At 39.3% G+C, this 26,777-nt stretch overlaps 1 protein-coding gene across 10 annotated transcripts in view; it reads right to left on the minus strand.

Moving 5' to 3' along the window:
* The window catches only part of LOC147236387 (neurexin-1a), a 242,998-nt gene that overhangs the window by 153,362 nt on the left and 62,859 nt on the right, over positions 1-26,777 (minus strand). The window lies entirely within an intron of this gene.

Here is a 26,777-nt window from a genome sequence, read left to right on the forward strand (position 1 = left end):
CTTGGGATAAGGTGAATATTTGAATAATAATTTGAATAGTACACACAACTTTAAGGGGCACATTTGAATGTTTTCTTGAAATAAATACAAATTAGCATCAATGTTGTCTCACACACACACACACACACACACACACACTTAAAGTAGCATCCAACCATGGATGCAGCAACATAACATAAAAGGGGTTGCTGTCCACAACAATTTGTCACCTCATCGATCCCCCCTTAAAGTCACTATACTGCACGTCTGGGAAAACTACAAGAGACCATAATTGAAGCTGACTGGATTTCACTTCTCTTTTTTTTCCCCCCATTCTCCCCATGTCTAAGCTTCCTATCAGTGAAAATGAGAGACCTCTACCTCTCCAATAAACTCACCCATCCGCTCTCCTAAGCTCAGGGACCACATAACAAATAGAGCCAATAGTTGAGGGTCATTCCCATAACTCTATCCACATCCCTATGCTTACACTCCAGAGCTAATTCCCCTACATAATGGAAAATGTATTGTGTTTACGACAGAAGTATGGTAAGGAAGTTACAAAATTTGGGGCTCAGTGCACAGGAAGTTTCAGGGTTTGTAATATTTTAGTATTAGTGATGTGGTTCGCTCAGATTTAGACATGTCAAGGCATAAATGAGACAAAGCACTGTGAGAATTGCAATAAAACTTGGTTAAAGTAAGCAAATACATTGTCAGGGGCATTAATAGTATTCAATTAGCAAAACAGAAAAGGACAAGCAAGCCGGGATTTTTAAAAGCTAAAAATTAAGCCGCATACATAAAATACATATGACATTTTGTCGACAATGATGTTGACTTAGGAACCACATGGCCTCAGTCTGATCAGTGATAGACTTTAAGCTCTGAAGGCATTTCAACAAAAATCATTCAGACAATTCAAGGGTCAGCCCAGGCCGCAGCTAAATTTTCTATTTGGCTACTAATGCTTGTCTGCTGAAAAGCAAGCAACTGGCTCTTCTAAGTTGTTTCACCAAGACTGGATTATACATTAGTCAATGAGGCAAATTATAGTTTTTCATTTCAAGAAGAAAAATTGCTGGCAAACTGTTGTCTTTTTTCCCTTACCTACATAATATTCAGCAAAATGATTATTTGATCAAAATCTCATGAATTATCTGAATTGCCAAAAAATGAAAATTTCATAGGAGACTGAGAACTTGTTTTTCCATTTTTGTAATAGTTCTAACTTACACATTTAATAACACATGTTTAAGTATTATGGGCAAATAGGAAAAAAAAACAATTATTGAGTGAATGCAGTTATGGTACTTTTCAATTTTTATCTTAAAGCAAATTGGTTAGGCTTAAATAATTCAAAGAATAGCATTTTGTTTGTACATCTTTAAAAAGCAATGGTGCTGTTCTCATTCCTCCGACACGGTTACAACTCCGGTTCTTGCATGATGTGATTTAAGCTGACTGATACAAATACCCTATTGGTTTGTGATGCAGTTTTAGGTAATAGAGGCCAATTCAGAATTATTAGTGCAGTGCGTGATATAAAGAAGGAAGCCTTGTCTTCTTTCGAAATCATTGTCTTTACTTAATGTCATGTAAATGCAAGTCTCTGCATATAAAATACAGCAGAAATTGTTGCTTGAAGCCCTTCACATATCATGTATGCTGTGAAATATGATTTAGTGTACATTATGCGACAATGACTGGCATTGCCCCTACTAAGTTCTACCAAAAGCACACAGCTTGGTTGCTATGCACATTGACTCCAACATGTCATATTTTAAAGTAGGATGATGTCTTTCTTTGATGAATAAATCAAACACGTACCCGCCTCCTTGACAAGGAAGGACATCCTGAGAATTAAGTTTTGACATTTTGACAATTATCCACTTTACATATGCGTGACTTAACACCTGGATTCACCACATTAGATTAGTATATGGAATATTTTTCGAATACGGTCTACAATCGCTTAGTCTTGAACGGAAGGCCTTAGCAAAAAAACAGCCTTTGTGCTTTAAGTGACCTTCGCTGATAACACATAGCAGCCTGAGTCTCACTCACATGTGACATATTCAAGATGAAATTGCAAGTTCAAAAGTACAGTTGTTTTCGCCTGGGAATCTGGGCGATCTCGTTTGTCTCTCTTAAATGTCCTCCGATCCTTTAGTCAAACAAAGCAGAGCAAGTGGCTGGCACCATAATACCCTTGAATCATGATGCTGAATAGAAACATGGATAGAAGCCAACTCACCCAGTCTTATGTCCAAAAAGAGAAGGATTCAAAAAAGGATTCTTAAATCTCCAATTGGGAGCTATTGCATACAGATAAGACCTTGTTCAGTATCATATAGTTTACATATGCAGAAGCAAAGATATGTTTTTTTTTTTTTTTTTGTTTGTTTTGTTTTGGGGGGGGGGGGGTTATTTACACCAATTTTCACCAAGCAGATGGAGCTAATGTTCCAACAGCTTCCAATATTTCCTCTTCTCCTCCCAGATTTAAAGATTTCCCATTGACATAAAATTATATAGTCAATAGTATGTCAAAGTATTGTAAAATTGGTGTATCAAGACAAGTGCCAGACGATTTTGCCCGAATAGGCCTAAATACAAAAGACAACTGTTGTGACCACAGCCCAAGACCAACACACACAGGGCTTATCCTACTTGCTGATACGTCACACGTCAACTATACCCTTCATCCCCTCGCAGGAGCAGGTCAATGCATCCCATGCACACTTAAAACCACAGCACCAAGCAAACATCCTTAAGGACCAATATAATATGTATGATTCAGAAAATTCTAATATAATAAACATTTTGATAGAGACCATTCAAGCTATATTAGTGTCACATATATTCAATACCAAGCATGCAGTTATACCTCACATTGTAAAAGTCTTTATTATTGTTTAGAGCATATTTCGGCAAACCAATATAAATGGTGCAGAGTATATAGGATCAAACCATTGATTAACTGTATTACTAGGCAAGAAAGAGCCTCAATGAGGAATAAGTTGTATAATAATGCTAGCACGGGATCGTGGGTCCAGGAGACTCTTCATCAGTCACTACGCTCTGACACTAATCTGGCATGTGCTGTTCTATCGCTGTATTTCAAATTAGCCTGCACCCAGGGGAGAACACTGGCTGTCAGCTTCACATCATGACACCACACACTAAACAGACATGGCAGGCTACTGAAAAAAAAAAAAAAAAAAAAAGAAATAACTATGACATAAATGCAGAGGAAGCTTTGACTTTAAGTGCCATTATTTCATTCTCTGACATCATTAACCTGTTGATGTAATACTTTTATCAGTCAATTATACAAAAAAAGAAAGAACATCCAGTTGAATAGGGAAAAAGAACACTTAAGTCATCTATAGTGCAGAAAATTAGGTTGAAGTACTAATTTATGGAATATTTGGGGGGGGAGATACAAAAAAAATATCAATCACCATTTGACATGAATACTAAATAGTTCAATTTAAGAGGCAAACAATTTTTTTTTTTTTTTTTCCAGTTCATTTTTATATTCATTTTTAATGCTGAATAATACAACTCTGAAAGTCATTTGCTGCATGCACCTGGTTATCACCAAAAAGTTGTGTAATAAAGAGAAAAGTCTTTTCAGTTACCCCCTACTAATATACAATCAAGAGTGATATCACAGTCTCATAATAATTAATGATGAAAAGTACAAAATGGGGCTGTACAAGGGAATTTGTCCTGCATATTGCCACCAGTCTTGTTTCACCCATGACAATCCCTAGCAATGACTGTGTCTTAAAACACTTCTTTTCTTTTCAGCTCTTCCCTTCAGGGGTCACCACCTCCATCTAACCCTATTCTCTGCCCCTTCTCCTCTCACAACCCTATTCCCTGCATCCACTTCTTCCACATGTCTTTTTTTTCAGGGGGGGACTAATACTAACAACCACCTTCTGCACACAACTAGAAATTCCTGTTGTCAGCCCTCAGTAAGAAGGAGCTTACTATGCCATGTTCTCTCAGGTTCAGAGGAAGTTCACCGCTCTAGATAAAGTCTGATGTTTCAGAAGCATCACCTGTAGATTTTTAAGGGCTAGATCTGCTATAAATAAAATTGGACATTAAAGCCATCCAGTGTGGTGTCTGAAGACATCTGGCAAGGCTCACTGACTGACACTTGATTTCATCTCATCAGAACTCACTTGGTTTCTCCTGGCAGCCTATTAAAATGATACAGAAGTTACGGTTTGGCAGACCATTAAAAAGATAGGATGCAAGCGTCATGAAGCAGACTTAAGCCTCTTACACTATGACAGAGAGAAGAGTTTCTGATCTCCAGCATTACTCTGAAAAAATCTTTTATTATATGATTTTCACACAATTCAGAATACTCAATAAATATTAAGCCCCTTTCTACACACAATATGAATGTTACAAAGATTTCTTTCTTAGAAAATGTACACATAATTGTCTTTGCCTTACAGGTTATCGATGAAGGTGAGACGTTGCAATGTTATGCAACATGAAGCCGCAAAGTATAACTTAAAGTATTTAAAATATAAACATGTTTCAGACTCTGGGGTCAATACTCTAACAACAAACAACACTAACTCAATTCTGATTTATTTTATTTTAAGATTCTATTTTGAAATAGTTGGTGGGAAGGGGTGAAGAAGAGAAAGAATAATTTTGTCCACAAACTCCTTTTTGCAACATGTGTTTGCCCTTAATTGTGAAATGCAACATTAACCCCTTTAAGGTTTTCATTCAACTCTTTTGAGAACTTTCCCCAATCCTTGTTTCTTGAGTACTTCATCAAATAAGCTGTACCAATTCAAAAATGGTAAGTCTTTTTCTTTGAGCTGTCACATACCTCTAAATTTCAGACATCCTGTAGCCCAACCTCTTCTGAAAAAAAAAAGTAATTCCAAACCTTCTGCTCATCTGCTTGGAAAAAAATGGAAATGTGTTATGTATGATGTCCTTTAATTGGGCTTCCATAATTAGACAATGCTCAGGCTGTTCTTCTGAAGGTCAAAAATTATATCAAGATGCCCTTTAATTGGGGTTCCATAATTAGACAACACTGAAGCTGCTCCTCTGAAAGTGAAAAAATTATATCAAGATGGCAAAAGATGATGGGACGCAATCTCTTATTGGTGTAACGTGTTTGATATGAATGGTCAACTCATCATTCTATGTAAGATAAACTAATTAGTGGATTTTTCCTGGACCAAAATTAACTGGTTTATATAACACCAATGGACAGATGTTATCCAATCCTCTGGGTTAGTTCTTGAGTGGTATCTCTTTAATAACAAGGCTTCCAGGGCAGCTTGTTAGTCATTTTATTGGCCCATCCTGTAATTGTCATGCAGATGACATTCAGTTGAATTCTTATTTTAAGGCCAATGATTGTAATCTATTGTCAATTGAAAATGGTTGTTTGAATGAAATTTGGATTTGAATGGCAGAAGAATGCCCCCAAGGAATTTTTAATAGGACAGATCCTCTTAATTATAAGTGAAATGCAATTTCAAACACCAACCATTAGATGGAGTCATTAACTGCCTGAGCTCAGCTTAACTAACTTCCAATTAAGAAATACTTCTAGATTAAGGAGTGTGATTAGCAAGGTCAAGATGGAGATGGTTCTTCATGCTTTTATTTCCTTTCAACAACATTAATTACAGAACAGAGGTTTATTCTATTTTTTACCCATCAAAAACAATCTCCCTCAAAATGATTAAATGACTACAAGCCAGCAGATCAGCTTTTCACTAGACGTAATAGACAATCACACATATTTCTAGTTTATCCTTCCTCCTTTCGTCATGTTAAAATTCCATCAATTTTAAAATGCTACCACATCCTTTGGAAATTGTGAAACAACCTATCATGTTGCTGACCTTGTCCTCCTCCAGCCATAGTATGAATTGTTGCAGGCAGTCACTAATATTCATTTTCAAATGAGATTTGAACATTGTTTTCAATGCAGACAGGCTGTTGCTGATTAAAGGTAGGGCTGGATCATCAAGTATGGTGTTGTACAAGTCAAATAAATGTACTTGGTGTTGTACTTTTTGCAGTCATTTGAAAGTTTTATGGCCATTAATGATATTTATCTTTGAGGTAATGTATGATTAAATCCTTAATCCTCAATACTCTTACGCAATAACTATAGACAGTTAGCGGCTTCAGTCAATGATCCCTGAGGACTACTTTGTCTATTGCACAATGTATTGATCAGCAATTGAAAATTAGAGTACAATTGGGCATGGAGATGGCAGTAGGCTGCTTTGGCCAAGTATGCATCTACATGGCATGTTTTCAATAAGGGCCTTGGATTTTTGACCCAGTATAACTAAGATTATGTTACATAATTTGTCATCTCTAAAATTTGTGGCTTATAAAAGAAAAATAAATATATAAAAAATAAGTCAAGACATTTACAGTCATGTCATCTCTAATGTCTAGGAATTTAACATCTTGAAATGATCAAAATATGCTTTTAATTAGCGGTGATGCTCTGTGGCCCCTTTTAGTCAAGCAAAAGTACCCTGTGATGCTAGAAAAACATGAAAACCCCATGAAGGACAGCCCCAAACAGAATCAAACTAGGAACCCTCTGTTTATAATCCTCTTCTTTTCCTGTCAGCTGCTTGCTTCTCGGAATCATATGCCTCCATCTAACTGTTCTCTGTATCCTTTTCTCTCACAATAACCAACTTCATGTCCCCTTTTACGGCATCAAGACATCTCCTCTAGGCCTCTGCCTGGCAGTGACAACTTCAGCATCTTTCTGCCAAACTTTTCACTATCCCTCCTCTGTACATAGCCAAACAATCTCAGTCTGGCCTCCCTGACTTTATCTCCAAAACATCTAGCATTTGCTATCCCTTTGGCAGACTCATTCTTAATCTGTGTCAGCCCTGTCACTCCTAAAGAGAGCCTCTATGTTTTCATCTCTGCTTCCTGTCTTTTCCTCAGTGCCACTAAAGCACAGTGTCTCTAAAGCATACGATACCAGTGGTACCACCACTATGTTGTACAAAGGGTGCACTGATACTCTTATTGCATGTCACACCAGAAACTGCTCTCCACCCTTCACAATCTGCTTGCACAGTTTCTTCACTACCGCACACTCCATTCTCTGGACTGTTGACTGAAGACATTTGAAACCCTCCACCTTCTTTATCTCTACTCCCTGTAGCCTCACCGTTAAACATGGGTCCTTTTTATTCACACATGTTTTCTGTTTTGATCCAGCTAAACTTCCTTCATCTTCTTTCAAGGGCATACCTCCAACTCTAGATTTTCCCCCACCTGTTCTCACCGCAGATCACAATGTCATCTAGAAACATAATTGTACATAGTGACTCCTGTCTACCCTCATCTGTTAGCCTGTTTATCACAAGAGAACAAGAAGGGGCTTTGAGTTGATCCCTGATGCAGTCCCACCTCCATCTTGCCACCAGTCATCCTACACACCACTATTCTATGCTATCTGGATATACCATCACCTCACTTCTCTGTTGGCACTGATCCCTTTCAGTTCACATGTAGTTCACCTTCGTTCTCCTATCTCCGGTATTACAGTCATGGCCAAAAGTTTTGAGAATGACACTTTCACAAAGTCTGTTCCTTCAGGGTTTTTAGGTGTTTGCCAGATGTTTCTACGGTTATGTCATTGTCAAAACGTTTGGCCATGACTGTATAAGTTATCCAATGCTCAAACCACTTCTGATTGAAAGTATTCACTACAGCCATTTCCATCTTTTTTGCTAAGTCTGTCACCATTTGCATTTTTATCCTGGATACCACACCTACCCATCACTTCTTCATCATCCCTGTTGCCTGCACCAACATGCCCTAAATATCTCTAACAAACTCCTCCAGATAACTCCTATACCATTTTGCTTCCAATCCATGCAACCATAGAACAACTAAAATCCTGCTCTCGGCTTCGAGCCGTGCTGATATTTCACTTAATCTCCTAGAACACAGTACATCCATGTTTCTCTTCTGCTTAATGTAAACCAACTGTCACAGCTTGTCCCGCTGTGGTCTAAACATTCAAAGTTCCTTTGATCAGTCCGAGACTTGCTGTTACTCTTCTCTCTGCATATGCACATGCCTTTCTCCTTTCCAACTTCAACCCATAGCAGCCTAAGTTTCACACATACTCAGTTTGTTATCAGCATATCTGGCAGTCATTGTTGACCCCAACCTAAACTGATCTGGTAGGGAAATCATAGGTTTGACTGGAATACACAATTATGCACAATTATTTGACAAGTTGTATATTTGAGTTTTAATGTTGTTATTATACAACTACAGTGCTCTAGGTCAATCCAAAATGTTAGCAAACGCCCACATCTGAAGATTTAAGTAGTAGTTTTGGTTTTCTTAGGAGAATATCTGTGTTTACACAGGTCATTAGGTAACTATTAGTGTGCAGAATTATTATGCAACTGAATGAAAAACAAAGATTTTCCCCATCTCACTTGTTTATTTTCACCTGTTAAAGTGAGAATGATAACCAAACTCAAAACTTACAAATTAACATTTGGGGGAAAAAAAAACAAAAAAAACAAACGCTCATTGATCAATATAGTCAACCTTCCTTTCGAGAACAGTCACAGGCGTTCCATTCACAGAGTCAGTCAGTTTCTTGATCTGGATCAACTTTTTGTGCAGTTGCGACCATATCCTCCCAGACACTGTTCAGGTGGTGAACGGTTTACCTTCATTATAAATTTCCTGTTTAAGAAGGAGCCAAAAGTTCTCAATTGGGTTTAAGTCAGGTTAAGAAGGGGGCCATGTTATTAGTTTTTCATCTTTAAGGCCTTTACTGGCCAGCCACTCAGTGGAGCACTTTGATGGATGGGATGGAGCGTTGTCTTGCATAAAAATCAAACCCTTCTTGAAAGATGCAGACTTATTCCTGTACCACTGCCTGAAGAAAATGTCTTCTAAAAATTAGCAGTAGGTCTGAGAGTTGATTTTGAGTCAATTTTCAACCCAAAAAGATCCAACTAGCTCATCTTTAATAATACCTGCCAAAGTCGAAGTGGAGCTCTGTGTCCGTTACTGATCCAGCCACGGCCCCATCCATCTGGTACGTCAAGAGTCACTCATCCCACTAGTCCACAAAGCCTTTGAAAAATCTGTCTTCAGATATTTCTTGCCCCATTCTTGTTGTTTCAACTTATGTGTCTTGTTCAGACGTGTCGGATTTCAGGCTTTCTTACCTTGGTCATGTCTCTGAGAACAGAACACCTCATACTTCCTGACGTTCCAGGTAGGTTGAAGTTGTGGAATATGGCAGTACTGGAGGATAATGGGGTCCTGGAAGCTTCATGTTTGATTCTTCTCAAATCTTTGGCGGTCAATTTGTATTTCTTCTTGACAGGTTTCTTGCTACCCTGTTGACTATTTGCAACAAAATGTTTGATGGTTCTGTGATCAAGCCCCAATATTTTAGATATTTCACGAGTGTTGCATCCGTCTGAAAGACTTTTTACAATTTTTGACCTTTCAGAGTCAGTTAAATCTCTTTTTTGGCCCATTTTTCCTGTGGAGAAGAATCGGCCTAATAATTATGCACACCTTCATATTGGGTGTTGAGCTTTTTAGGCCACACCCTCCGTTGTTACACCTGATATGCAATTAATCCAATAAGCATTCAAGTTTATATAGCTTGAAGTTTGGAATTATGGATAAAATGATGATATGATCAAAATAATCACTTGCCTAATAATTGTATATACAGTGTATTTAGTCTGTCATAGGTTTTATGCTATGCGATATTAAGAAAGAATAAATTGGGCAAGTATTTTTCTCTAATCAATAATTGTGTGGTAAATATTGATCGTACATTATAGCATTTGTAATGTAATCCAGTCAGGAGGGCACCAGACATGGTGATATTTTCGGTCCACTGATTTTCATATGAACAATTATCAACAATCACAATCAGTTCATGAACAGTTTTGCAAAAGTTTTTGTACAATTCTTACCTACTGTGGTGCGAATATGTGACAAAGCTTTTCGACCAATTTTATTTTGATATTATAAGCACTATGCACACCATGTGTTGTCTCTTTTTTAGCATCCTTTTAAAAAAGGTAACATCATTTAACATCACTAAATTTATTGGATCCCTTAAGCCACATATGCATGTTTAAAGCAGTCATGTGACCAGTAAACTCAATGATTTCAACATTTAATTTCAACTTCATCTCAAAATTACATTACATTTGGCTGCTAGCACTTGGAACTTACGGTGGGACACATTAACTGTGACACAAAAAACACAGAAACAGAATTTGGATCAGGTCTTCTTCCATTGCCGTCTAAGATATTTACACATCAAAGTAATGAGTTTTAGATCTGGTATCATTGTAGTATACAGGTTATCAAAAAGAAATTTTCATCACTGAGATGTTCACCATGACACACACACACACGCACACACACACACACACACAATATAAAAAGCCAGATGGGCTTTAAAAAATATGATGACCAAAAGAGAATCTTCAGATGTTTCTGAAGAAAGGTAATTTTCTAACACCATTGGAGACCTTTTTTTTTTTCTAAGCTGATATTAAAAATCACTTCTCTAGAATATTTTTAAGAATATGATGACCCTGGCAGGAGTAGTGTGTTTCTTCTAAATATGTAGATAGCAGTCATTCATCTGATGTACACAAAGAAGAAGGTATGCAACCACTTCTGATCTCAGAAATGAAAAGAAAAGACACAGCAAGAGGCAGGAAATTCTGCTGGAACCTCCAAAAATGGAAAATACAAACAATGAAAAACAAATACACAAATACTCAACAGATTCAAATATGCATGTGAATACTCTCTCAATGCACTCAAGCAAACAAACACTATATGAATACGCATACTTAACAGCACACTTTTAGCTGCAAGGCTCTCATTTGCTCTCAGCCCATTACAGAATCACAACAGCATTACAGAGAAGAGGGAGTGTAATGTGCTGAATACTAATCTGAAAAGCCCAATCCATTTCTACTGAGTAAATCCAGAGGATAATAATGTAAGCCTGGGGGAGATGGGAGGTGGGATCATCATCAAAATCCTCATCAAAAGAGAAGCATTTTGATATTAATGTATATTTACTTACTTACCTTTACAGCCATTAAAAATGCGGGATACTTTTCAAATGCCACTTTCCTGTTATTAGAAACATCAAATGCTTCAAAGCTAACATATTTTCTGATAGTAATGACTGGGTTATTATGTATGATCCAACCAGTAACTTGCATGAACAGTTGTCCAGCACTGATTCATAGTTGCTCTCTGTCTTTATAGGCCACTATTTAAATGTGCAGATGCAAAATCTTTGCTCTAAGCATCTTAACAAGCCTACCAATTTGGAATTAACCTTGTCAAGGTTGCAAGCACAAACCTCAACTAAGAACTGAAAAGGAGCAGCAAATGCTGCTATCCACTCCTTTTTAAACAGAGCAAGAGATACCATGTCTGATTGGAAGGAAGTAGAATTTGGTAATTGTCTAATTTGAGCCACAGTCATGGAGACTTTTTTTCAAACAAGAGCAAAGTCAGAAGGCATTGAGGCATGCCATTGCACAGAAATAATTTGTGTGCTAATTACATCGCTCGTGTGTCTCAAGAGGACTTTTGGGCAGAGATGCTCTTGTCTTCCAAACTCCTAACACAAAGATTCACGTTATGTCAGACTCTGATTGATTCCTTGATAGTGAGTGAACACATCAGGGTAGACAATTTCTTACCCTTTGTCATCTGCCAAGACAAAAGATATTTAACCTAAATTTCAGCTCAACTTAAAGTATGATTTAAAAACTGGATAAATGCTATAAGGACACCTAATGAGAGACACTCGATTCTAAGTCAGACTATGCATACCAGGCATATTTGGAGAAAGGCATACAGTAGGGCAAAAAAGTATTTTTGCCCTACTGCAAAATACTGCAAAATTGGTCAGCCACCAATTGTGCAGGTTCTCCCACTTAAAAAGATGATCGCGGCCTGTAATGTTTATCATAGGTACACTTCCCCTTTGAGAGACAGAATATGAAAAAAAAATCCAGAAGATCACATTGTCTGTTTTTTTTAAAATATTTTATTTACAAATTATGGTGGAAAATAAGTAATTGATCAGCTACAAACAACCAAGACTTCTGCCTCTCACAGACCTGTAACTTCTTTTGTAAGAGGTGCCTTAGTCCTCCATACGTTACCTGTATTAATGACAGCTGTTGAACTGGTTATCAGAATAAAAGACACCTGTCCACGAGCAATTATTAGAAAATGGAAGACATACAAGACCACTAATAATCTCCCTCGATCTGGGGCTCCAGGCAAGATCTCACCCCGTGGGGTCAAAATGATCACAAGAATGGTGAGCAAATATCCCAGAACCACACGGGGGGACCTAGTGAATGACCTGCAGAGAGCTAGGACCCAAGTAACAAAGGCTACCATAAGTAACACGATACGCCGCCAGGGACTCAAATCCTGCAGTGCCAGATGTGTCCCCCTGCTTAGGACAGTACATGGCTAGGCCCGTCTGAAGTTTGCTAGAGAGCATTTGAGGATTGGGAGAATGCCCTATGGTCAGATAAAACCAAAATAGAATAAATAAAAACTCAACTTTTCGTGTTTGGAGGAGAAAGAATGCTGAGCTGCATCTCAATAACACCATTCCTACTGTGAAGCATGGGGGTTCTTTAAAAATCAGACAATGTAATTCTCTGGATTTTTTTCGCATTCTGTCTCTCAAAGTTGAAGTGTACCTATGATGAAAATTACAGGCCTCTATTGCCTTTTTAAGTGGGAGAACGTGCACAATTGGTGGCTGACTGAACACTTTTTTACCCCACTGTAGTTAAGAAAGACAGTCAGATGGTTGCAAAAATTTGAGTGATATCTATTTATCTTTACACTTGGAAACAAGTACATATAAATCATTGCTGCAGTCTAGACCACATCATGGGAATAATTGCTGTCTACAGTACACTGAAGCTTTCAAGCTTCTATTTAAGACTGAAGACTATATCAGCCAGTGGCCATATATTGAGAAACAAATTATCCCAGAACATGCAAACATGTCAACTTTGTCCCTTTTTCTCATGAACATAAAGGAAAACTGCAAATCCAATGATGGAAACTGGATTTTTGGACAGTTATTATTACAATGTCACTCCATATGCAAGAGCAAGAGTTATAAATACACTGTAAATGACCCTCAAGTCAATAAAATCAAGAAGTATTGTAGTCAAGAAAGAAGGCATCAATGAAAAGTATAATCGACATATCTGAATTTGATTCATGTCCTTGATGTCAATGACAAAATCATCATGGTTCTTTGTTAATGGGATAAAGAATCACATATAGGCTTAGGAAATGCAAAAATTCCAGGCATGGAGGAAGTTAGGCTTCGCCAACACATTCTGCTGCAAACCGATGCCTCCAGTGACCACGTTCAATATTGCAGCTTTGGCGGGAGTAGAATAAGATTGTTAAGTACGTTCAGAGATGGCTGGCAGTCCATCAAAGTATCGCGTGATTAAATAGTTCATGATGGGAATAGTGGGGAATTTTTTTGCTTTTTTTGTTTTCTTTTAATTTTAATTTTTTATAGCCTTTAGAAACTCAAGAGACAACAGGGTAATAGAGACTGGGATAAAAAGCAAACAATGCTAAAGCACAAGGAAACTAAAGAACATGCAAAGGAAGGCGTAGACTAAGAGTGACCCACTTTTCAAAAGTTCCTGATTTATAGGGCTATCTATAGAATCCACTGAATAACAATATTAAAAATGACGATATGAACTATCAGATTTTCTTTTATTAAAAGAACTCCAAATTACATTTTCAAAAATAATGTATACATAATGTAAATATTTGCATTGCTTGCAGTTCCTAATTGATCATTATACATAAGAAAATGGGAAAAGGCGGAAAAAAATGAATTCAAGAAGATTTTATGTGTAGTTTTTATATTGTTCATACTTATTTTCCTTTCAAACAATTAAAATAATTGTTTAAAAAAATCTAGTCTCAGCTTTTCAAGATGCACTTCAGTGTACAACTTTTGCACATCAATTCTTTGGATTTAAAGTCAAAACAGTGACATCAAATTGTTCAATTGCTCATTCATCCTTCCTATACTGTGACACTAGAAATGTGGTCTGTTTGTCAGAACCAGTTCTTTCATGTATTGTGAGATGAACATGAAATGCATCATGAATCCAAACAAAGTCCCACAGCACATCATCACAAGAAGAATGAAGAAAGGCAAAAAGTTTTTTTTTTTTTTTCTCTACACCTTTGCATTCTCTGAAATTCAGTTTTTTTTGGGGGTGGGGGTGGGGGGAGTTTACATGTCCACATGTACAACAATCCCTCAACAGACATTTGCAGGCAGCCTGTGAGTGTGTGTATGTGTGTGTGTGTGTGTGTGTGTGTGTGTGTGTGTGTGTGTGTGTGTGTGTTAGTAAGTGTATTGCCCTGTGGTGAGAGAACACAGCACATTGAGCAGCATCATTGCATGTTAAAAAATGTGCTTCGGTGAACAAATGGCTTCAGGATACAGAAGTTTGACTGAATCCCAGCATCACCTCTGTGATGTGCTGGCTGTGCTGGGCAAGGTCACCGATGCTACAATGAGTGTTTAAACATGAACGAAAAAAAGGATGACCGTCTTCAGCCCATGTGGTATTGTACAGTTTTGGTTAAATTTTGGAGAAACAGACAATTGAACATTTTAGAAAACAATAAACGTCACTAAGCAGCAAAATATGCATGAGGCTAATCTCAATAAATTGGAAAAATCTGGAATTTGGAAAAATTGCCCAGATATGTAAGTGAGACAGCGAATGGTTAGTCTCCATTTGTGGCCCTGCGATCGAGTGGAGACCAGTACAGGGTGTGCTCCATCTCTCCCACTTTCATTCCCGCAACTCTAAGTGCAGGAAAGTGGTAGATAATGGATGGATGGATGTCAACAAATGAAGAGTGCCCTTAAACGTACCTCAAAGACATAAGACTTATCGGGTGTTTTGTTGGTTGTGCAATACCAGTTTATTATAAGATATTTTCACAGTATGCATTACGTCTATAGATGCAAGTGTTTTCTGTCAACAGTGGTCTTTTCAGAAACCACCCTCTAAGGGGAAATAAACTTGTTTTGTTTCATGCCCTCAAGCAGTGGGGAAGATCACACTGAGGTATCCTGAACAGTGCAGAAACAAACACGAATGTTTGTATCAACCAACTATCTACATGGAAACTGCGTTAAAACTGTTCAATTATAACATTACATAATTTGAGAGTATCAAACATACTGCAACGGTGCTATTTCAAAGGTTGAAACATTTCTCTAAACACAATTTAAGAGTACATAGCTCTCACCATACAGGATTGGTGAAACGCAGGCCTGCTTCACGGGTAGTAAGAGGATAAATGCATATGCAGTGTAATTCAGCCCTGGAAGGGGAAGTAAAGTGAAATACAATTTCCCTATTGCCAATCTATTCCTAAATCATTTTGTCTGCCTAAGCAAATCAATTCACTTCAATAATTACATTGACAATAGTTACTTCTGGAAGGTTTGTCTAAATAAGGCTGCTTTATATTGCAACCTTCACTCCCTTTGCATCACCCTTGAGATTTTTAAGTCTGAAAAAAACTTCTACAACTTTTTCTTTCTAGGCAAAGATGCTGACCTATGGAAGGAAAATTATTCACGTCGAGGTGTTGCTGTTTTAGTTTTGCTTTGGCCCGACTGACATAAGACCAAGGTCATTTCGTAATGGGGTGTCCAGCTGTCTCTCGCCTCTCAACAACCCTGAGTGATGAAGGGGAGTGTGGCCAGTTACCTTGACAGAAGTCAAGGCTATGGGAATATGATCAAGATCAGGCTGTATCAGTAGAGAAAACAGCAAAGACAGAGGGGTAGCATAAAAAGATGATATTGCATTTTGAGCCTTTAGCCTTCAAGAGGTAACAAATACATCTACTTTGTAGCTTGCGTCTGCATAGTTGTTCTGTTTTGCATTCTGCTGGAAGCTGCAAGAGTCATACCACAGGAATAGATACATGTAGTCCACAAGACTAGGTAACACAAAGCAGCAACGCCGTGAGAAGTATTGACAGTACAACAGCTCTTTTGTCTAGTTGCTGTCAATCCTGTCAGAGCCACAAATTGATTAGTGGGTATTCACAACCATCAGAGTGACTCATACAACATGGATAGGATTTTTTTTTTGTTTGGGAGTCCAAATCATTGAACTTCCCAAGCAAATGGAAACAGCTGGTTTCATCGATTTTTGTTTAAAAAAATTAAATCTATGTATGATTATTAAAGAAATGTTATCTTTCTGTGTCTGTGTAGGATCTCAGTTCTTCTGAAGTTAAGAAGCCACTTGGATGAGAGGTGAAACATCTTCAAAGGAAGAAATTCAAGTCCACTAGCTGCAAAAAGATTTCAACAAGAATCATCTTTATGTGCCACTGTTGTATTTCTAAGGGGATCTCAATGTTTTAATTCGATGTAAATTACTCAAGTGAGTTTTCTTTGACTTATCTCTAAGATTAAAATACTTCTGACCAGATAATTCTTGACACAAGTGATTTATTATCCACTGGGACCAATTCAGACTCCACTTGTTTTTTTGAAATATTGCACTCTGATAGCTCACACAATTCTTCATCTATATCGGTCGATGTATTTATTATAAAACAGGTTCAACAATTAACAATTCTTTGAAACTTATTTTACTTTCAGTGATCCCTGCAAATTTGACCCACAGACAGCACACCCTGAATAAATGTATCTGTGACCCAGACCAATGAGGGAAAAAAAAAGCATTTAGATGACTAAGAATTATGCCTTAAGACACACTGGCATGTATGTATTAAATGTAAAAATTGTAACTTCTGATGCATGGGCTTCCCCTCTCTGGGGGGGAATGAGCCCGAGCCAGTGCGTGAGGCTGACAGATTCTGACTAGATATAGTTGAACTCACCTCAACGCACAGCGTCGGGTCTGGAACCAGGCTCTTGAGAGAGGCAGGACTCCTTTTTTTTTTTTTTTTTACTCTGGAGTTAGCCAAGGTGAGAGGCACCGGGCAGGTGTGGGCATATTGATTGCCCCCTGACTCAGCGCCTGCACGTTGGTGTTCAACCCAGTAGATGAGAAGGTAGCCTGCCTCCGCCTTCAGGTGGGGGGATGGGTTCTGACTGTTGTTTGCGGCTTTGCATCCAACAGCAGTTTAGTTTACCCACCCTTCTTGGGGTCCCTAGACCCCTTGACCTGGGCTGCTAGAGAGTGCTCCTACTGGGGACTCCCTTGTTCTACTGGGAGACTTCAATACTCATATGGGGAACAACATTCCGACTTGGAAGGGCGTGATTGGGAGGAACAGACCTCGAGGTCTGAAACTGAGTGGTGGTTTGTAATTGGACTTCTGTGCTCATTCCAGATTGAGCATGACAAACACCACATTCAGGCATAAAGGTGTCCGTATGTGCACTTGGCACCAAGGCCACAGTTCTTTGATCGTCCTAGTGGTTGTGTCAAAGGACTTGCGGACGCATGTTCCCGAGTTTCCTCCCACAGTCCAAAAACATGCAGCAGGTTAAGTGGAAAAAGATTGGGAGGATTGCTCTTGAGAGAGTGAATGGTTGTTTGTTTTTATATGTGGCCCAGTGATTGACTGGCGACTTGCCCAGGGTGTAACACACCTCTTGCTCAATGACAGCTGGGAAACAGTCCAGCATCCCCCGCAATCCCAAGTGTAGTTTAAGCAGTAACAGAGAGATAGATGGAAGTTAATGTGTGGATGGTATACAGAAAAGGGATCTTCAAACATATGATCTTAAGGTCATATGATCTTTAGATCTCAAGGCAAAAAAACTAGAATACAGTATATATGACAATCAATAATATTTAAGTCTGGGAGGCTAACATTTTAAATATGAAGGAATGACAAAGTACATACAGTTAGGCCCAGAAATATTTGGACAGTGACACAAGTTTTGTTATTTTATTTTATTGTTTTTTTTTTTTTTTTTAACAAGCAACAACTGAAGACAGCTGCAGTAAAGGCCTGGTAAAGTATCACAGAGGAGGAAACCCAACATTTGGTTATGTTCATGGGTTCCAGACTTCAGGCTGCCATTGCCTGCAAAGGATTCTCAACAAAATATTAAAAAAGTAACATTTCACTTAGGGTTATGTTTATTTGTCCAATTACTTTTGAGCCCCTGAAATGAGGAGCGTTTGTATAAAAAAAGCTGCAATTCCTACATCTTTAATAGTATATTTTTGTTGAACTCTTTGAATTAAACCTTAAAGTTTGCACTTCAATTCCGTTGTAGTTGTTTCATTTCAAATCCAATTTGGTGGCATGCAGAGCCCAAATCATGAAGATTGCATCACTGTCCAAATATTTCTGGGCCTAACTGTACATAAACTTATTAAATGTCATCTACTCTGCTGAAGCCAATAAAGATACAAAAGCTGACATGACAACAATATGCAAAATAAACATCCAACCAAAATGCACATTTATTTGTGCGATCTTGTGATGCCTCTCATCGAGGGAAAACAATTTCATTGAACACTAAAAATCTTAAAAGATACTCATGCATAAGAAGAGGCCAGTTCTGCTATTTTCCCATGAAGTATGCACAGGACTAGGGTTGAGTGGTAATCAAAAAGTTCAAAATAAACAAATAGTTTGAAGCTTTTTATGTCTGTGGAGGTTTGCAGTCATCCAGGTCATGGTAGATCTTTTCAAAATCAAGTCCAGTTGTGATGAGAAAAAGATGTTGAAAATTTTTTTATGGTTTTTAATTGATTGAGAGAAGCTTACAGCACAAATTGAGTCATTTCAGAGTCCCCTCTTCTAAGCAGTTTGACTCGCAGCCCGTTTGACAACAAAATAAAAACTCACAGCAGTCCAGATCTATCATTGCAGTTTTAAAAATTAATGATATGTTGTGATATCTTCATTGCTGACTAACACTGTACAGAAAATTCTTCAATATAACTCTACCTCATCTGCTGCAGAGAGATGCTTTGTGAGACTGACAAGCTTGTTGAACAAATCACCTTTTTGGACAAAACCTCAATGTAATGTAACAATCATGTTTTATGTGCTACTTTCTAGAGAGTCCCTCTCCAGCACTCTGCATCAAGGCCATAGCCCAGGGTGACTGAGGCTTTTACCCAACTGCAGCATCCAGCCACCTGCCATGGAAATCACGGCTGTTTCCACCATATGGCTCAATGTTCTGCCAAGTCTCTCCAGTCTGTTTTGCCTTGGGCAAATTTCATTATGGGGTGGCTCAGAACACGTGGCAACGCTCATTAAGGCTATCAGCATGAAACTTCATAATTTGTTAAAATGTGTGAGGTTGATTACCCCAACATAGAAAATAACTTTCCAACTTGAGAAATACGACATTTTCTGTCTATTGGGTTCAGATAAATTGTCTTTCTCTAAATTACACAAAACCATGTAGCTGTCCTTCTCAGTGGATCAGATTTTTGAGTCATATCAAGTCAAATTTTTTTCTTATCGAGCCAATCCAATACGACACTTTACAACACTTTCAGATGGACTTGGTCCAGACCAAAGTCTCCAATTATTTAAAGAAACTCAACACCCCTCCATGAGAAAGCAGCGGGGGGAGAGCAGAGGGACTTCTGGGACTTTTTCAGACTTCTGAAAAATCCAAGCTCATTTTGGGCGGCCTTCTGTCTCTCTCCTCTGACAGAAAGAGACATACAGACAGGTGAAAGGACAGAGAGAAAGTGTTATAAAAAATGCTTTCAGAAGAAAATTTCCACTGCTCCTCCTCAACTTGAGCATCAAAGCTAAAGATATTGCAAGTTCATGTAGTAACTATGAGCTTATGCACCTTTCTGCTTGCTCAACATAATTGCTCTACCAGTGGATAAAGTAAACTAACTTGTAGAGAGCTTCTTGAGTGTGACTGATTCTTGAATGTATTGATTCAGCTCATTTACTATAAAATTTGCAGGTACACACTTTTAAATCACATTGTGATCATTTAACACTCACATCATAAGAAAGCTTAACAAATATCAATAATATCACCTGATTCATGCTTACCATGAGTAGCATCTATGTATATTTGGGGTGGGACTTTGAACTGTTAATTTCAATTTGTTAACGACAGACAACATGACTTTTAAAAAAATCAACATGTTACTTGCGCTTCAATTTGCACCACGAAACATTTCTTAGTGCATGAGCTCCAGTTGTTCAGATTATACTGACGCAGTGTGGTAGCATGATGGAAAAGGCAGATGAGACGATTACATTACAGTAATTTGGCAGACGCTTTAAACCAAAACAACTTACAGTGTTGATGCCAGGGATTGAACCCAGGATCTCATACATGCGAAGTATGCGTGCTACCACTGAGCTACACAAGACACAAACGTTTAAGGAATAGTCGAATATAAGAAACTTCCTGATGGAGACATAAACAAGAAGGCTTTTATTTATATTTAATACGGTAAGGGTTGGGCACATCACTGAACCACCTCCACCTTTTGTTAAAACCGCAACACAAAACATGCTGGAGCTAGCTAGCAGGTCAGTAATATTAACTTTGCTGCAGATGGTAACTGCAGATGGTGCCACTTTGCTTGCGATATGAATTGCTATGGACTGTAGACCACCCTCTTCTCTGAGGTAGAGCATAAGGGGTTACAAGAGGTGCTGCACATTGATTAAGCTGATGCAAATTATAAACTGGTGTCCAGAAAGACAATGTCAAGGTAAATCTTACAGCTGTGTGACAAAAGGTAGGTAAGACAGGTCATGTTGAAGAAAGATACAAATGTGTTCTTTGTAACAATATATTGCTCTGTGTTGTAGAATGATGGGGAAAAAAAAAAAAAAATTGAAGTTCAAACTCAAGTACTTTGATTAATTCATCAACAAACTTGAAATTATATTCTTTCATGTCAAATATTGAAATACAATAAAAATGTGATTCATTATAAGCGAGCTAATCTAACAAGCAATTTGACTAACCTGCACATGCTGTTATAGAGCACTTATAACCTGCTCTGGTTTGTGAGGTAAATAGCTGACACCCTCCTGGCAGATTATTTTGGCAATGCTGACATACAGTGTATTTAAAAGGAAAAAGTTGATTCGTTAAAAGAAAAGACATTCTGTACTATCATAAATGAGACACTTATATCGCCATGAGGCATTGGCAGTTGTCCACTAACATGGTCAGCATAAAGCCAGATGGGGCTGAGCCACAGGAATCAATCTGGTGTTAGGCTTGCTGGAGGTTGTTTGCCAGCTAACACTCTCAACCACCTGACATTTCATGGCCACATCATCCTCAACAAGTTCATTGCTCAGATATTACAGTTGCAAGAGTCTGAGAGGATTCCAAGCACCAATACAACAATAATAACGCATATCCTTGATGTCTTCTTTGTTGTTTACTCACAACTGTATACCCCTTTGTGTTTTCATGCGAGAAGGCCAATTGCTTGTGCATTGGAGAGGCAGAGTTTAGCCTCACTACGTTTTAACGTTATGTGCATTCAACCATATGGGTGCCATGCACCCAGAGACATCACAGTGCATTAACCCCTGGATGCTGCCTGGCAATATCTAACTGGACTGCAATTCCAGACTACTTCAAGTCCTTGGAGTCTGCTTACCTCAAGTAGGGAGGTAAGACAGGCTTATATAAGATTTGGAGAATAAAATTAAATAAATGAATAAGGCTAACAAAGGGGCAAAAGAAACAAGGAGCATTACATGGTTATGGGAATTGAGACATAGCTTTGTCAGGCTTGTCTGAGAATATGTGATGCATGCTGAACATAGTATTGATCACTTCTCAAAAGGCCCTTGTCAAAGATTAATGAGATTCAATGGTTAAAAAAAAAAATCAACGCTGTTAGTTATTTACATAGTCTTTAACAGCCAATAATCCTGTGCATCACAGAAAAACATGACTAGTGTAATTGTGGCATGGAATTGTGGCATGTATACAGCATACAAGACTCAATACATTATTTTTTTATCCGCTTTTTATACTATATGTAAACCACAGCTAAGTTCTATAGGAGCTAGCTTTTCAGTGTTTTGCCACCTGAAAACCATCTTAAAAAAAAAAAGGTATCCTGGGTATCCTGCACTGTGAGCTACCGGTGTCACGTCATGCCGCATGACCACCAGACTACCTAAAAATTAAAGGGCCATTGTTTCCCGTCACATATTCCCCCCTTCTTTTAAAGGGCACCATCCCGGTGGCAGGTAAATCCATGGTCCGAAATACTGACTAGGAGAAACTAAAAATATTGAACTTTATGTTGGGTTGACAGTTTGAATGCTGGCCTGCTCGTGCTTGTCTTGAGTCTCCAAGGGAGCCGCTTGGACTCAATGCTGGTTCTGGTTCCATGTTGGGGGGCCTGGGCAACAACATCTTCATTTGTGGGTGGCAACTGATCCTCTTGGATGACCTCTGCGCTTGAACGACTTGTGGGAATTGGCATCTGGTCCTCGATCTCATCTTGCGGTTCTGTATGATGGGGCAGTAGCACCGTTTGGCCGCTGGGTACTCGTTGTAGCCACAGAGTCTCCTCCGCCTCGTCCTCATCACTTGCAAGTTTCTCCTTCTCATTCCTCTGGTTACATGCGGACAACCCCAAGGGCATCTCTGTAGGTTGCTCCACTTGGGCAGGTATTACTTTCAGCTTGGAGCGGTGGATGTTCTTATCAGGGCCCAATACATCTTCTGGAGTAATGCGGTACACTGGCCCTCTATCATCATAGCATTTCACCATCTTATACATCCCTGACTCCTGGTCTTGTATCTTATGTCGGCCCAAGGGGTGGCCTTTCCTGTATACTCTTGTGCCGGCTGGAAGGACTGATAGGGGGGAGCTATGTCATTTTCAGGATGCTGCAGCGGCTTCAAAGTGACTCTTGGCACTAGAATAAACTTCAGCCAAATGATCTGCATGTGCTGTGACAATATCTTCCAGGGGAACAGTTATCGGGTCTTCACTCACTAGGCCTATCAAAAGTCCACTGGAAGTTGAAGCTTTTGGCCAAACAGTGACTCGTAGGGGCAAAGGTTGGTGGACTGGTGCACAGTGGTACTGTCAGCAAAAATATGGTGTGAGAGTGCTTTAGGCCACTTTCTCTTCTGGTCAGGTGAAAGAGTGCACAGGAGGTCATGAAGTATTCTATTAAAGTATTTACACTGCCAATTTCCCTGTGGATGGTACAGGGTGGTCCTACTTCTTTGTATCCCATACAGTCTACACAGCCGTTTCAATAATCCCGCCTCTGAAGCTTACCCCTGGTCAGAATTAATCTGTTTCAGGTCTCCAAATGAGTAAAACTACTTTTCAGTGAGGATCTTGACCACTGTCTCTGCTCACTGGTTCATGGTGGGATAGGCTTGTATGAACTTGGAAAAGATGTTGGTTATAATGAGAACATTCTCGTATCCATCACTTGCTTTATCCATTATGGTGAAATCAAGGGTGATGATTTCTGGGGATCTGGAGGCCAAGAGATGTCCAAAGAAGGTATGCACAGTTGGAACTACCCCTCTGGCTATGAGACAACACTCACACTATTTACACCGATGCTTAATGTCATGGCGCATCTTTGGCCAGTGGCACCTTTGCCGCACTAATTCTGTTGTTCTTTCGACCTCTGGAGGACCATGATCATTATGCAGACTGGTCAAGACCTCTTTGCACAGTGTGTTTGGTAGTAACAGCAGCTGCGTCACATCTCGTGCTCGTGGTATTTGCACTTCCCGGTACAGGACGCCTTCATGTTCCCTTATGTGGTGCCATTGACATACCATTGACTCTCTAGCTCCTTCCTGTCAAGTTGGTTGTTGAACTCGCCTCCAGTAATGTAAGAAAGCTCGCCGTCATGGGATCCTTGGCCTGTAGCCCTTGCGGATCGGCTGGCTGGCGGACAGGGATCGCATCAACTGCCCAGGTCATGGCTGTCAGGCACTACTGTCCTAACTTGTTTACAGTGGTGGTCACTTCTGGGAGGATGGTTATAGCAGAGGACACTACCTGTGATGGACTGAGGGGGTGGCTCAGGAATCTGATGGGAAAGGGTGTCCGCATTTCTATTAGCAGTTCCAGGACAGTATTTCAACTCGAAGTCAAAGGCTGCCAGCTGAGAAGCCCATCTCTGTTCAACTGCTGCCAACTTTGCCATCTGAAGATGACTGAGTGTGTTGTTATCACTACTGGCTACACCCACATCCGGCCCTCTGTTGGCTGGTCCACTATGAGGCACGGGCCCTGGTTCTGCTGGCAGGACAGCCCTGCATACTCTGGCTATGTGACCTGCTCTATTAAAGTGCATGCGGATGAGTTTTCCATCTGCCTGACAACGGTAGGGTTGAGGTCGATGGCCAGATGGGCGTTGGGGGGGACTCGGGTCAGCACGTGGCTGTCCCAGCTGACTTAAGATAACATTGAGCTGTGACTGTTGCTTACGAAAACATTCTTTGAGCTCAGAGAGCTCTGACACAGGGCTGACAGTGACAGCCGTGGTATCTACCTCATAAGAGTGACGCAAGTAAGCCCGTGCTGGAGGTGGCTAGGAGAGCCTATTCAGTCACTCCAGGACCTCTCACCGCATATACTGCATAAGGTCAGGGACCCATTAGATGAAATTGCATCTAATAAATCACCTTGCAGTTTGTGATCACGTAGGGCTTCAATAAACTGGTCATGCAGTACATGGTCATCATTATGCAGGTTGTCATCTCTATCCTTAATTTTCTCCATGAGCTCCATCAAAATATGTGAATATTCCCTAACGGATTCACTCTCCTGTTGTCAGAGAGGATAAAACTGGTGGTACAGGGTGTTAAGAGATTTTGAACAATGGAAATTCTCTTTTAAAATAGCAAATATCTTCTCAGGGTGATTTCTATCGGCTGATGGACTGAACTTTACTTCCCTCTTAGCTTCCCCATTCAAAAATCCTACACAAACAAGGCCTGTTCTAAAAGAGAAACTCGATGGGCTGAGAGAGACCATAACACCTCTTCAATCCAGTCCTCCACTGAAATGTTAACAACTGATCTTTTGCCTGAAAACTTGGGACATTTTCACTCCTGTGGCACACACACACCATCCGTTCTATGGGGATCTGACCTGATGCTGCACTGGCAGGTTGGAGAGGTGGCTGCTAATACTCCCCTGGAAGTTGCCGTATTTGAGAGCAACTATTTCAGCAACTATATTTGCCGTATTTCATGAGCCTGCAGCTGCTTCACCAACTCTGTGAGAGACCTCACCTGGTCCTCCAGGTTTTCAGAGTCACATACGTTGAAGAGAGACCTGGCATATTTGAGTACAATGAATGAGATGATTCAGTGCGATGGGTAATTGCCCTCCTAAATGCAACCACTGTTCTTCCCATCCTACAATAACTCGCTACTAACCACCTCCAAAACAAAGAGAGAACAGAAACACAGAACAGCAATAACAGAAAAGAAAGTAAATAAACACACAGCCTCCAACCCTGCTTGCGGCACCAAAAATGTTACCCACCTAAAGGCCACTAGGTGTACTACATAGGTTGAATTATTCAATAGAATGAATGAAGAAAGGAAGGAAGCATATGTGCAGAAATAAGTCAGTTTTGCTAAGTTATAATTCAGGAAAATTGTGCGTTCATATGCTGATTTCCGATAAAACAAACATACAAGAGATAACGAGGATGGAGAACAAGAAAGCAAAATAAGTGTAACCGTGCAGCTGTGGCTGCAACACCCCAGAGGAAATACTAAGTATTGCACCTTCACCACGACCATATACAAGCAACCTTTTTGGGAATTCACTCCACACAAAACGTTGCCAGATAACAATGGCAAGTGTTATTCACTACACAGCAAGCAGGAGCCACAGCATAGACCAAACCAAAGATAGAAATAAGAAGACAGAGAAATAAACCCAATAATGAAGTGGGGGTGGCTCCATATTATAGCTATTATTTGATGGCCTACAGATTAACACATACAAACATCACTAGGCTGAGGGATTTTAAGTATTATAACCTCGAAATAATGGTGTAAAAAACACAGTGGTTACACTAACTGTCTTGGATTTGTAGTTCACCTTAGCTTTACGTCCAGGTCAGCGTGAAGAAATAGTTAGTAACCTCTGTAAAGTTCAGTCCCTCAGGAAAGTTCTTGTTAGGTGTCGTTTTCCCTCTGTTTCATGTTCAACTGAATTTACTCACTAAAATCAAAGAAGCTAACTCCATCTTGGCATACTGTTTTCTCACCTTTGGCGCCAATAAGTTGTACAAAGCTAGCCTTTCGGTGTTTTGCCGCATGAAAATAATTAAAAAAAAAAAGAATCCTGTGTTGTGAGCTACCGGTGTCACATCATGTCACATCATCATAAGGCTACCTGAAAATGAAAGGCCCAGCGTTTCACGTGACATATATTATGTAAAAATTTCTGGTGAAACTGAAAGGTTTCTGGTGCATAACAAAGATTGTAAAAGGCAACTTTTTCAAGAAAGAGCTGCAGAGATTGTTTTGTTTGATTTGCTATTTTGTGTTGTTTGTTTAAATATTATTACTTTATTAATACATTTGCATTTATCTTTAACATATTAAATCAATCTAAGTAGGATAACATATTACTTGGATTTTTGATTGTTGAAAACTGAAAGATAAAACCCCCAAATTATGTATGCCC

This window comes from Fistularia commersonii, chromosome 2, assembly GCF_037954325.1.
Source record: "Fistularia commersonii isolate RoL2024-O1a breed Wild chromosome 2, RoL_Fcom_v1.0, whole genome shotgun sequence".
Lineage (NCBI taxonomy): Eukaryota > Metazoa > Chordata > Actinopteri > Syngnathiformes > Fistulariidae > Fistularia > Fistularia commersonii.